The sequence below is a fragment of the Saimiri boliviensis genome, chromosome 9 (genome assembly GCF_048565385.1).
Source record: "Saimiri boliviensis isolate mSaiBol1 chromosome 9, mSaiBol1.pri, whole genome shotgun sequence".
NCBI lineage: Eukaryota > Metazoa > Chordata > Mammalia > Primates > Cebidae > Saimiri > Saimiri boliviensis.
The window spans coordinates 78,612,918-78,625,446 of record NC_133457.1 but is presented as its reverse complement, the minus strand read 5'-3'; the positions used below and the strand labels follow the sequence as shown (position 1 = coordinate 78,625,446).

Sequence of the window (12,529 nt, the reverse complement as noted above, 5' to 3'; positions counted from 1 at the left end):
GTAACTCCAAAAGTAAACCTTGCTTTTGAAAAATGAAATTGTTATATGTGAAGGAGGATTACAATAACAGAGCATCATTGTTAATAAAAACACATTTGAGAACAAACAGTTTTGAAGTTTCAAATCCATGCACGTGACCCTCACAGCCATCATGAGAGGAGAGGGGCGTGGTGATGGCCTCAAATGACTTGTTCAAGGTCATGTGACGTGGCTAAGTGAGAGAGCTGGGCCCCAATAGAAGACAGTCTTTCAGGTTGCAATGCTTCAGATTTTTTCTGACTGAATTTCCTTAAGTGTGATTTCTTTCCAATTTATAATATGGTCTGTTTAAACAAATAAAGCTCCAGAATTTCTCAGACCAATGGGTGGCTGATATGGTTTGGCTGTGTCTTCACCCAGCTCTCATCTTGAATTTTATAATAGTTCCCATAATCTCCCCATGTTGTGGGAGAGACCCAGTGGGAGGTAATTGAATCATGGGGCAGGGTTTTCCCGTGCCATTCTCATGATAGTGAGTAAGTCTCATGGGAGTAAGCCTCCCCAGCCATGTGGAACTGTGAGTCCATTAAACGTCTTTTTTAAAAATAAATTACCCAGTCTTGAATATTTCTTCATAGCAGTATGAAAATGGACTAATGCAGTGGCACTGGGTCCTCCAGGAGTGAGCTGCTCTGGAAAGTATTCAAGTCCTCACCCCTTGGTCTTCAAAGGCTAGCTCAGTTCAGTGTAGTTGCAGGGGGTTACAGGTCTATCTGTGGACTCTCTCCCCAATGGTGGGATGGTGTTAAGGAGAATCTCTTAGGACCTGCGTGCAAAGCCATTGTTCCGTGCTTACCCGCTTACCCGTTCTGTTGTGTTTCTCCAGGCCAGAGTTCTGGGAGTCACACTGGCTCTCCAGAACCGGTATTTTTCACTGTCAGAAACATTCTCTGTATTTGGTGGGCTGGGGAAAATAATCTATTCAATCTTATTGATTTTTTAAATGAGAAATTTCATTAAAAAAATCTGTTGAGTAAAAGGATAAGTTGGTAAGGGAGGCTTTGGTTTTATACATATGCAAATAAAAGTCTCTCGCATTGTTAAAAGAACCTTTTTTTTTTTTTTTTAAAAAAAAAGCATTAATCAATGTTAATAGTGCTTTTAAAGTGAGATTACATTATTACTTCAGAAAATTAACAAATGCTTATGGATCATGTTTATGTATTTTATTTTAACCTGTAGTTTGGAATAAAGTTATTTCAAAGAGTGTTTTTGGTTATTTGAATGTTTAGCTACGTTATGACGTAACATTTAAATTTAATTTCAGTAACAACAAAACAAGAACCCAGAATTTTAGTATCTGTAATACAGCCTAGGAAATGAGGTTTGGTGGAAATGCTTTCAATTTAGTATCTTTGCTTTTCAAACAAGGTTATGAACTCTCTTCAATTAATCTAGATACAGATAGCTTTGATTACTACTGAATTTACGTGAATGATTATAGTAGACTAATGAGTTTAATCTGTTAGCAACCCTGACCAGTGACGTACTAGGCCGATTGCTTTATCAGTGTGAGTTCGTTTTCTTGCTTCTTTTAGTGAGAGTGGTAATTTCTGTTTATTGCAAGGGTAAGTCTGTTTTAATTATGGCATTTTTTGGTACATATACACCATGGAATATTATGCAGCCATCAAAAACGATGAGTTTGTGTCCTTTGTAGGGACATGGATGAACCTGGAAACCATCATTCTCAGCAAACTGACACAAGAGCAGAAAATCAAACACCGCATATTTTCACTCATAGGCGGGTGTTGAACAAGGAGAACACGTGGACACAGGGAGGGGAGCACTACACATTGGGGTCTGTTGGGGGGAAATGAGGGAGGGACGGGGTGGTGGGGAGGTGGGGAGAGATAGCATAGGGAGAAATGTCAGGTATAGGTGAAGGGGAGGAAGGCAGCAAATCACACTGCCATGTGTGTACCTATGCAACAATTTTGCATGTTCTTCACATGTACCCCAAAACATAAAATGCAATAAAAAAAAAGACTGAAAAAAAATTATGGCATTATTTTCTGAAATACTTATTTTTAAAACTTTGTATTATAGGAAACTTCAAACTCATATAAATAGAGGGGATAGTATAATGGGCCACCATGTACCTATCATCCTGTATCAGCAATTATCAGCCATCACAGAAAGTGCATGGGCCTTCCTGTAGCGTGGCAGGGCTGTAGGCTGGACAATTGAGAGCCTTGGTGGAGGGGAGCATTTTGGTGCAGCACGCATCACATCAGGGGGAACACCTGGGAGTCCCCAGAGGGTAGTATTTCATTGAAAGGCCATATTCTTTTCCTAACTGATGAGCATTTCATTTGTTTTCTTTTTTCTTTTTCTTGAGACAGAGTTTTACTCTTGTTACCTAGGCTGGAGTGCAATGGCACGATCTTGGCTCACTGCAATCTCCGCCTCCCAGGTTCAAGTGATTCTTCTGCATCAGCCTCCCAAGTAGCTGGGATTACAGGCATGTGCCACCACCATGCCCAGCTAATTTTTTGTATTTTTAGTAGAGACAGGTTTCACTGTGTTGGCCAGGTTGGTCTCGAACTCTCGACCTCAGATGATCCTCCAATGATCCATCTAAGCCTCCAAGAGTGCTGGGATTATAGGTGTGAGCCACTGCACACGGCCTCATTTATTTTCTTTTCTTTTTTTCTAACACAGGCAGTATGGCAGTATTTGTAAGTATTTGCTTACTTCTGTTTTCTTTTTAAGAAAATGGAGGAAACATCTAGAAATAAAGGAGGCTTGGATATTTTCTTTGTTCTCTACAAAGATTTTATTGTGACTTGATAATTTTTAGCACTTTGATTTTTTTCTTAGATGTTCTAGGTTAATTATTCTCTAAATGTAACTATTTTTATAGGGATTATCTTAAGAAATGCTAGTTGTCACAGCAGACAGACTCAGAAATCTCTATGACTTAACATAATAAAAGTTAATCTCGCTAAAGTACTACATGGTTTGGCAGGAGTCTACTCCATCTGTTGACTCAGGAATCTAGGCTTTGTCCGGCTTGTGTCACCAGACTCCTGGTCGCGGAAAAGGGGCCTGGTGGTACCTCACTGACTCTTAGATATCATCTCTACTTATATTCTCATTCACTTCCTGGGAGGCTGACTGAGAACATGCAGGAGCACTTGGATGCGGGGGGAACACTGTCTACCTCGCTCCTTCAGTTGTCAGAGGAAGTGCCATTGTATATTTGATAGCTCTTGGCCCTGCAGCCCCCATATAGCTAACACCCCACCCCCACACACTTGAAGTCTTTTGTTCACCAGAGAATAGGAGGTTTGAAATCAAGCTTAGACTCCACATGTTTCTCAGTACCTTTCTTAGTCATGACCATGGCAGAACAGCCTCTCCAAGTGCATCCTGGAAAACTGGCATCAGAGCCTTTCAGTAAATGGGCTTAGTGTCATTTAAATTTTAATGGCAATATTCTTTTTTGTTGTTACTTTAAATGAATTCCATTTTTTTAACTTTTAAACTTTGAAATAATTTGTCATACAAAAAAGTTGCAAAAATAGTATGCAGATCACCTTTATAGCTTTATTTAACTTTCCTCAATGGTTGTTTTTTTCATAACTGTAATATAATGATATAAACTAGGAAATTAACATTGATACAACACTAATCCACAGATGTTTGAATTTTGTCAAAGGCAATACTATTATAACTAAAGCAAAAGTCATTCTCAGGTTCCAGTTTGTACATCCCATCACCTGTGGGTGGTCTTTCTTTGGTCACGGGGACCACCCTTATTCCACAAATGAGCAGGATGCCCTGAGTGCCTACTTTGCCCAAATGTAGCACTGGACCTTATTTGTAGTTTATGCATTACTATTTATACATTACTACTCTGTTGGCAACATGCTGAAAAAAAAACAAAAAACAAAACGGAAATCAAGGGGAAGGATGATAGCTCTTTTTATTTATTAAAAAGTAGACAAAGAACCTCTAGCAGTCTTAGAGACTTTGGAGATAAAAATGGCCTAGAACTCAGACCATCACTTTTTCACAGTCTTTCCATTTCTCTTGGCCAGAGATAGCACCTCTAACTTTAGCTAATTGGGTTGCTTAAATGTGGGCTTGGCCAACAAAAGGAGCAGAGTGAGGGAGTCCAGATTACCCAGCAGAAAATCATTCTCACCACTGCCTTAATTGAAGTCAGCACGCACTTATTGGTTGTCTACTGAGTGCTTGGAATCTTAGAAAGAAATACACATATGTCTATTAGTTATCTATCACTGTGTAACAAATTACCTCAAACTTAGTGGCTTAAACTAACAAACATATAGTATCTCATGCAGATTCTGTGAGTCAAGAATTCAGGAGAGGCTTTGCTGGGCAGTTGGCAGGGGGCTCAGTTCTTCCTCACATGTGCCTCCCCATAGGCCTGCTTGATGTAGCTTATGACATGGTGCTGGCTTCCCCCAGAGTGAGCAGTTCAAGGTGGAGTCTACAACGTCCTTCAGGGCCTCACCTTGCAAATCACACACACATTTCCACAATATTCTTTTGGTCACACAGTTTAGCCTTATTCAATATTAGAGGGAAGTACGCTGGGCCTGAATACCCAGAGGCGAGGAACGTGGGGCATGTCTTGGAGGCTGGCTACCGCAGTGGTAGAAAGAGAACTGACATGGCTCTGTGATGCTAGATAGGTTTGCTTGTTAAACATTATTCCTGTCTATAAAAAGTATTTATTAAGTCCCCTTTCCATGTAGATATTGGGGGAAGAACATTCTAGGCAGAGGGCATAATAGTCTGAGATGTGTGTGGTTTTTTTTCCCTACCCCTGTGTGTTGTTGTTTTTTTAAAGATTTAACTATAGGTCTAAATACCAAGCTATAGTTAGTCTCTCTTCTATTTATACTTAATTCCTAATAATTAAAAGTTTGTCATGCTTTATGTCTTTGCCATAGATATAAATAGATGAAAAGGTAGATGAACTTTGATGTTCTTTACTGAGATGAAGTCATTGTGCTAGCCAGTTTCACCTCTCAATGTCCGTTAATGGTTTGTAATTCAAGTGCAACCCCACGAAAACACATCGGTAACTTGGTTAGTAAGATGAGGAAGAGGAAGATCTCTGACTTGGCTTTTTCCTATTCTACTCATTAAACATGAATGACATATTAATGTTTATCTGTTTCACACAACGAGTATTTATTAACACTCCCTATGTTAGCATCAAAGGAGAAAGTTTTGGTACAAGCAGCCTTACCCACTTCTGAGGGGGTGGGACACTGATTAGCAGTTGATGTGACTGTGGTGCAGATCGAGCCCTGCACTTGGAGAAGCAGCCCCCTGATGTCCCAGGCTTGGGTATGGCATCTGACAGCTTTGGATAGGACACTTACCTCTCTGTAGAAAGGTGGGTACATTTGTGCACTCTATAGAAAGAGTGGCATCTGGCACATTTTAGGAAATGAATATGTACTTTATTATTTGCAGTTCTAAGATAGCTAAAAGAATTCTTAGGAAAAAAAAAAAAGAAAAGAAAAAACAGCCAGGTGCAGTGGCTTACGCCTGTAATCCCAGCACTTTGGGAGGCTGAGGTGAGCGGATCACGAGGTAAAGAGATAGAGACCATCTTAGCCTATGTGGTGAAACCCCGTCTCTACTACAAATACAAAAATTAGCTGTGTGTGGTGGCGTGTACCTATAGTCCCAGCTACTAGGGAGGCTGAGGCAGGAGAATTGTTTGAACTCGGGAGGCAGAGGTTGCAGTGAGCTGAGATCACGCCACTGTACTCCAGCCTGGCAACAGAGTGAGATTCTATCTCCAAAAAAAAAAAAAAAAAAAAAAATGGCATAAGCACAGACAGCTCAAATGTGCATGGCTGCTTTCTTTTTTCACTGTTTGCCAGATGCTGTTTTTTTTTTTTTTTTTTTTTAATTTTTTTCTCTCTCTGTATTTATTTTATTATACTTTAAATTCTGGGATACATGTACAGAACGTGCAGGTTTGTTACATAGGTATACACGTGCCATGGTGGTTTGCTATACCCATCAACCCATCATCTACATTAGGTATTTCTCCTAAAGCTATCCCTCCCCTACCCCACTGACTTCCCAACAAGCCCCAGTGTGTGAGGTTCCCCTCCCTGTGTCCATGTGTTCTCATTGTTCAGCTCCCACTTATGAGTGAGAACATGTGGTGCTTGGTTTTCTGTTTCTGTGTTAGTTTGCTGAGAATGATGGTTTCCAGCTTCATCCATGTCCCTGCAAAGGACATGAACTTGTCCTTTTTTATGGCTGCATAATATTCTATGGTGTATATGTGCCACATTTTCTTTATCCAGTCTATCATTGATGGGCATTTGCGTTGGTTCCAAGTCTTTGCTATTGTGAACAGTGCCACAATAAATATACGTGTGCATGTGTCTTTATAACAGAATGATTTATAATCCTTTGGGTATATATCCAGTAATGGGATTGCTGGATCAAATGGTATTTCTGGTTCTAAATCCTTGAGTAATCACCACACTTCTTTCACAATGGTTGAACTAATTTACATTTCCACCAACAGTGTAAAAGCCTTCCTGTTTCTCCACATCCTCTCCAGCATCTGTTTTTTCCTGTCTTTTCAACGATCAACATTCTAACTGGTGTGAGATGGTATTTCATTGTGTTTTTGATTTGCATTTCTCTGATGACCAGTGATGATGAGCTTTTTTTCATATGTTTGTTGGCCACATAAATGTCTTCTTTTAAGAAGTGTCTGTTCATATCCTTTGCCCAGTTTTTGTTGGGGTTGTTTTCTTCTTGTACATTTGTTTAAGTTCCCTGTAGATTCTGGATATTAGCCTTTTGTCAGATGGATAGATTGCAAACATTTTCTCCTATTCAGCAGGTTGCCTGTTCACTCTGATGATAGTTTCTTTTGCTGTGCAGAAGCTCTGGATTTTAATTAGATCCCATTTCTCTATTTTGGCTTTTGTTGCCATTGCTTTTGGGGTTTTAGTCATGAAGTTTTTGCCCATGCCTATGTCCTGAATGGTTTTGCCTTGGTTTTCTTCTAGGGTTTTTATGGTTTTAGGTCTTACATTTAAGTCTTTAATCAATCTTGAGTTACTTTTTGTATTAGATGTAAGAAGCAGTTCAGTTTCAGTTATCTGCATATGGCTAGCCAGTTTTCCCAACATCATTTATTAAATAGAGAATCCTTTCCCCATTGCTTGTTTTTGTCAGGTTTGTCAGAGATCAAATGGTTGTAGATGTGTGACATTATTTCCTAGGGCTCTGTTCTGTTCCATTGGTCTATATCTCTGTTTTGGTACCAGTACCATGCTGTTTTGGTTACTGTAGGCTTGTAGTATAGTTGGAAGTCAGGTAGCATGATACCTCCAGCTCTATTCTTTTTGCTTAGAATTTTCTTGGCTATGCAGGCTCTTTTTTGGTTCCCTATGAAATGTAAGTAGTTTTTTCTAATTCTCTGAAGAAAGTCAACAGTAGCTTGATGGGGATAGCATTGAATCTATAAATTACTGTGGGTAGTATGGCAATTTTCATGATATTGATTCTTCCTATCCATGAACATAGAATGTTTTTATATTTGTTTGTGTCTTCTCTTATTTCCTTAAACAGTGGTTTGTAGTTCTCCTTGAAGAGGTCCTTCACGTCCCTTGAAATTTGTATTTCTAGGTATTTTATTCTCTTTGTAGCAATTGTGAATGGGAGTTCACTCATGATTTGAATCTCTATTATTGGTGTATAGGAATGCTTGTGTTTTTTGCACATTGTTTTTGTATCCTGAGACTTTGCTGAAGTTGTTTATCAGCTTAAGGAGATTCTGGGCTGAGACAATGGGGTTTTCTAAATATGCAATCATGTCATCTGCAAAGAGAGACAATTTGACTTCCTCTTTTCCTAATTGAATACCCTTTATTTCTTTTTCTTGCCTGATTGTACTGGCCTGGCCAGAACTTTCAATACAATGTTGAATAGGAGTGGTGAGAGAGGGCGTCTTTGTCTTGTGCTGGTTTCAAAGGGAATGCTTCCAGCTTTGGCCCACCCAGTATGAAACTGGCTGTGGGTTTGTCATAAATAGTTCCTGTTATTTTGAGATATGTTCCATCAATACCTAGTTTATTGAGAGTTTTTAGCATGAAGCAGTGTTGAATTTTATTGAAGCCCTTTTCTGCATCTGTTGAGATAATCATGTGATTTTTGTCATTGGTTCTTTTTATGTGATGGATTACATTTATTGATTTGTTTATGTTGACACATCCTTGCATCCCAGGGATGAAGCCGACTTGATTGTGGTGGATAAGCTTTTGGATGTGCTGCTGGATTCAGTTTACCTGTATTTTATTGAGGATTTTCGCATCGATGTTTGTCACGGATATTGGCCTGAAATTTTCTTTTTTAGTTATGTCTCTGACAGGTTTTGGTATCAGGATGATGCTGGCCTCATAAAATGAATGAGGGAGGAGTCCTTCTTTTTCTTTTGTTTGGAATAGTATCAGAAGGAACGGTACCAGCTCCTCTTTGTACCTCTGGTAGAATTCAGCTGTGAATTTGTCTGATCCTGGGCTTTTTTCGGTTGGTAGGCTACAAATTATTACTTCAAGTTCAGCACTTGTTATTGGTCTATTCAGGGATTCGACTTCCTCTTTTAGTTTTGGGAGGGTGTATGTGTCCAGGAATTTATCCATTTCTTCTAGAATTCCTAGTTTATTTGTGTAGAGGTGTTTATAGTGTTCCCTGATTGTAGTCTGTATTTCTGTGGGCTCAGTAGTGATATCATTTTTTATTGTGTCTATTTGATTCTTCTCTCTTTTCTTATTTGTCTGGCTAGTGGTCTATTTTATTAATCTTCAGAAAACCAGCTCCTGGATTCACTGACTTTTTTTGAAGGGTTTTTTGTGTCTCTGTCTCCTTCAGTTCTGCTCTGATCTTAGGTATTTCTTGTCTTCTGCTAGCTTTGAATTTGTTTGCTCTTGCTTCTCTAGTTGTTTTAATTGTGATGTTAGGGTGTCAACTTTAGATCTTTCCTGTTTTCTCCTGTGGGCATTTAGTGCTATGAATTTCCCTCTAAACACTGCTTTTGCTGTGTCCCAGAGATTATGGTACATTGTGTCTTTGTTCTCATTGGTTTCAAAGAACTTATTTATTTCTGCCTTAATTTTGCTATTTATCCAGTAGTCATTCAGGAGCAAGTTGTTCAGTTTCCATGTAGCTGTGTAGTTTTGAGTGAGTGTCTTAATCCTGAGTTCTAATTTGATTGCCCTGTGGTCTGAGAGACTGTTATGATTTCTGTTCTTTTGCATTTGCTAAGGAGTGTTTTACTTCCAATTATGTGGTTGAACTTAGAATTAAGTGTGATGTGGTGCTGAGAAGAATGTATATTCTGTTGATCTGGGGTGGAGAGTTGTGTAGATGTCTATTAGGTCTGCTTGGTCCAGAGCTGAGTTCAAGTCCTGAATATCCTTGTTAATAGTGGGAGACTTTAACACCCCATTATCAATATTAGACAATTAGCATGGCTGCTTTCTTAAGAATTTATCATTTCAAAACTAATACTTTTTGTATATTCCTTTAAAAAGTTTTTGAAAAGTGAAACAAACATCTTTTCTTTCTGGGATGTAGTCTGATGAACCCAAACCCAAGTCAGGTGCTAATGAACTTGGTCAAAAGCAGTGTCTGGCACCCGTTTGCATCTTTGGCTCTGTTGCTCCCACTGTGAGTTCCCATGCTGACCTGGTAAGGGGCAGATGAGAGCTCTCCCATTCTCCTGGCTTTGCAGACTCTTTCCTCCTTCCCTTCATGAACCACTACAGGTACATGTGCCCTTTCCATTATATTCGTGATGTTTAATTACTCTTTTGTCATATCAATTTAAGCTTGAAATTGAGATTACTTGACCATATCTTTTAATGTCATGCTCAGGTTTAATTTTTTAAATGTTATCTTTTACAGAGTTTTTTATGGTTAACAAAAAATATATATATTTTTAAAGAATCAGTTTATGTCCTTTGCAAGGACATGGATGAAGTTGGAAATTGTCATCCTCAGCAGACTAACACAGGAACAGAAAACCAAACACTGCATGTTCTCACTCATAAGTGGGAGTTGAACAGTGAGCACACATGGACACAGGGAAGAGAACATTGCACACCGGGGCCTATTGGGGGTTGTGAGGAGAGCATTAGGACAAATACCTAATGCATATGGGGCTTAAAACCTAGATGACAGGTTGATAGGTGCAGCAAACCACCATGCTGCATGTATACATATGTAACAAACCTTCATGTTCAGCACATGTATCCAGAACTTAAAAAAAAAGAAAGAAAAAAAAATATTTTTACTGTTCATAATCTCAGAACTTTGGGAGGCCAAGGTGGGTGGATCACTTGAGGTCAGGAGGGGAGTTTGAGACCAGCCTGGCCAACATGGTGAAACTTTATCTCTACTAAAAATATAAAAATTGGCCAGGTATGATGGTAGGTGCCTGTAATCACAGCTACTCAGGAGGCTGAGGCGGGAGAATTGCTTGAACCTGGGAGGTGGAGGTTGCAGTGAGCGGAGATTGCGCCACTGCACTCTATCCTGGGCGCCAGAGCGAGACTCCTTCTCAAAAAAAAAAAAAAAAAAAAAAAAAATTTTATTTTTATTTTTTGAGATAGGGTCTTGCTCTGTTGCCCAGGCTGGAGTGTAGTGGTGTGATTATGGCTCACTGCAGCTTCAACCTCCCAGACTCAAGCTGTCCCCCCATTCTAGCCTCCTGAGTAGCTGGGACTACAAGTTCACACAACCATACTTGGCTAATTTTTATATCTTTTTTGTAGAGATAGAATTTCATCATGTTGCCCAGGCTGGTCTCGAATTCCTGAGCTCAAGTGATCTGCCTGAGTTGGCCTCCCAAAGTGCTGAGATTACAAGCATGAGCCCTTGTGGCTGGCCCAAAAAAGAAATTTTTATTTAGCAGGGCAGAAGCTGAAAGAAAAAGAAAGGAAGAAAAAAGAAGGCTCTTTATTACAAAAAGATGTATTTAGTATAAAGAGACTTTAAAATATACATCCTATCTGCTCATTTTAACAACTTTGAGAAAATTGTAAAGTAAAAAATATTAAATAAATCCAGAGAATATATTTTGACTAAATAAAAATTAACCCCATATACCATAAACAAATTCAGAAGAAAAAAGTTAGGCTAGAGAAAGTATTTGTAATATTTTAAATTGAATTTTGTATTGAGGTTACTATAGGGTCACATGCAATTGTAGGAAATAATACAGTGAGATGCTGTGTACCGCTCACCTAGTTTCTCCTAACGTGGAAGCATCTTGCAGAACTACAGATAATATCCTAACCAGGATGTTGACAGTGATTCAGTCTACCCACCTTTAGGTTGGGGTTCATTTTCTTTGCTTCTATGGATGTCTTGTTGATCCATCACTGTCTTGCCTCCATTTTTATACCTTTGTCAAAAACTAGGTAGACTTATTTGTGTGATCTGTTTCTGGGCTCTCTGTTTTGTTCCATTCATCTTTGTGCCTATCCCTTTGCCCTTATCACTCTAACTTGATCACTGTAGCTATGTATTAAGCCTTTCCATTGGGTACAGTACTTCCTCCCACTTTATTCTCCTTTGTTAGACATGTTTTTTAGCAATGCTAGGACCTGTGCCTTTTTGTATAAGTTTTAGAAAAAGCTGTCTGTGTCTACAAAACAATGATGCTGGGAATTGCATTAAACCTATACTCAATTTGCAGAGATTTAACTTTTTTACTGTGTTGAGTCTTCTGGTCTTTAAACATGGTATTGCTCCATTTATGAAACTTTTTTTAAACAAAGTACTAATATTTGGAATTTATAAAGAGGATCTACAAATCAATAACAATGAAAAAAAGGCTGAAGAGCCGTAAGAAACTGAGAAAAGGCTGATAACAGGTAATGCCCAGAAGAAATAAAAGCAGACATTAAGATTTGAAAAGCAGCCAGGCACAGTGGCTCATGCGTGTAATCCCAGTACTTTGGGAGACTGAGGCAGGAGGATTGCTTGAGGTCAAGAGTTTGAGACCAGCCTGGGCAACATAGTGTAGACCCCGTCTCTACAAAAAATTTTAGAATTACCCAGGCATGGTGGTACACATTTGTAGTCCTAGCTATTTAGAAGGCTGAGGTGGGAGGATCACTTGAGTCCAGGAATTCAAGGCTGCAATGAGCTATGATTTCACCGCTGCACTCCAGCCTGGGTGACAGAGTGAGACCCTGTTTCTTAAAAAAAAAAAAAAAAAGTTGTGGAAAGATGTTCAATCTTCCTGATGATTCAGGAAATGTAAATTATAAGCTCCCATGTTTTGTGTTGTTAGTTTGGTAAAAATAAAAAATTGATAATACTAGCAATTGATAAGAATGCAGGAACTGGGCACTTTAATACACTGCTGGTGGGAGCAGACTGGGGAAGTCCTTTTTTTGTTGGTTTGTTTTTGAGACAGAGTCTCTCTCTGTTGCTCAGGCTGGAGTGCAGTGGCATG

General features: G+C 39.1%; 1 protein-coding gene across 1 annotated transcript in view; it reads left to right on the top strand.

Annotated features, from left to right (window-relative positions):
* The window catches only part of DTD1 (D-aminoacyl-tRNA deacylase 1), a 155,496-nt gene that overhangs the window by 56,130 nt on the left and 86,837 nt on the right, over positions 1–12,529 (top strand). The gene's annotated exons all lie outside the window — the stretch shown is intronic.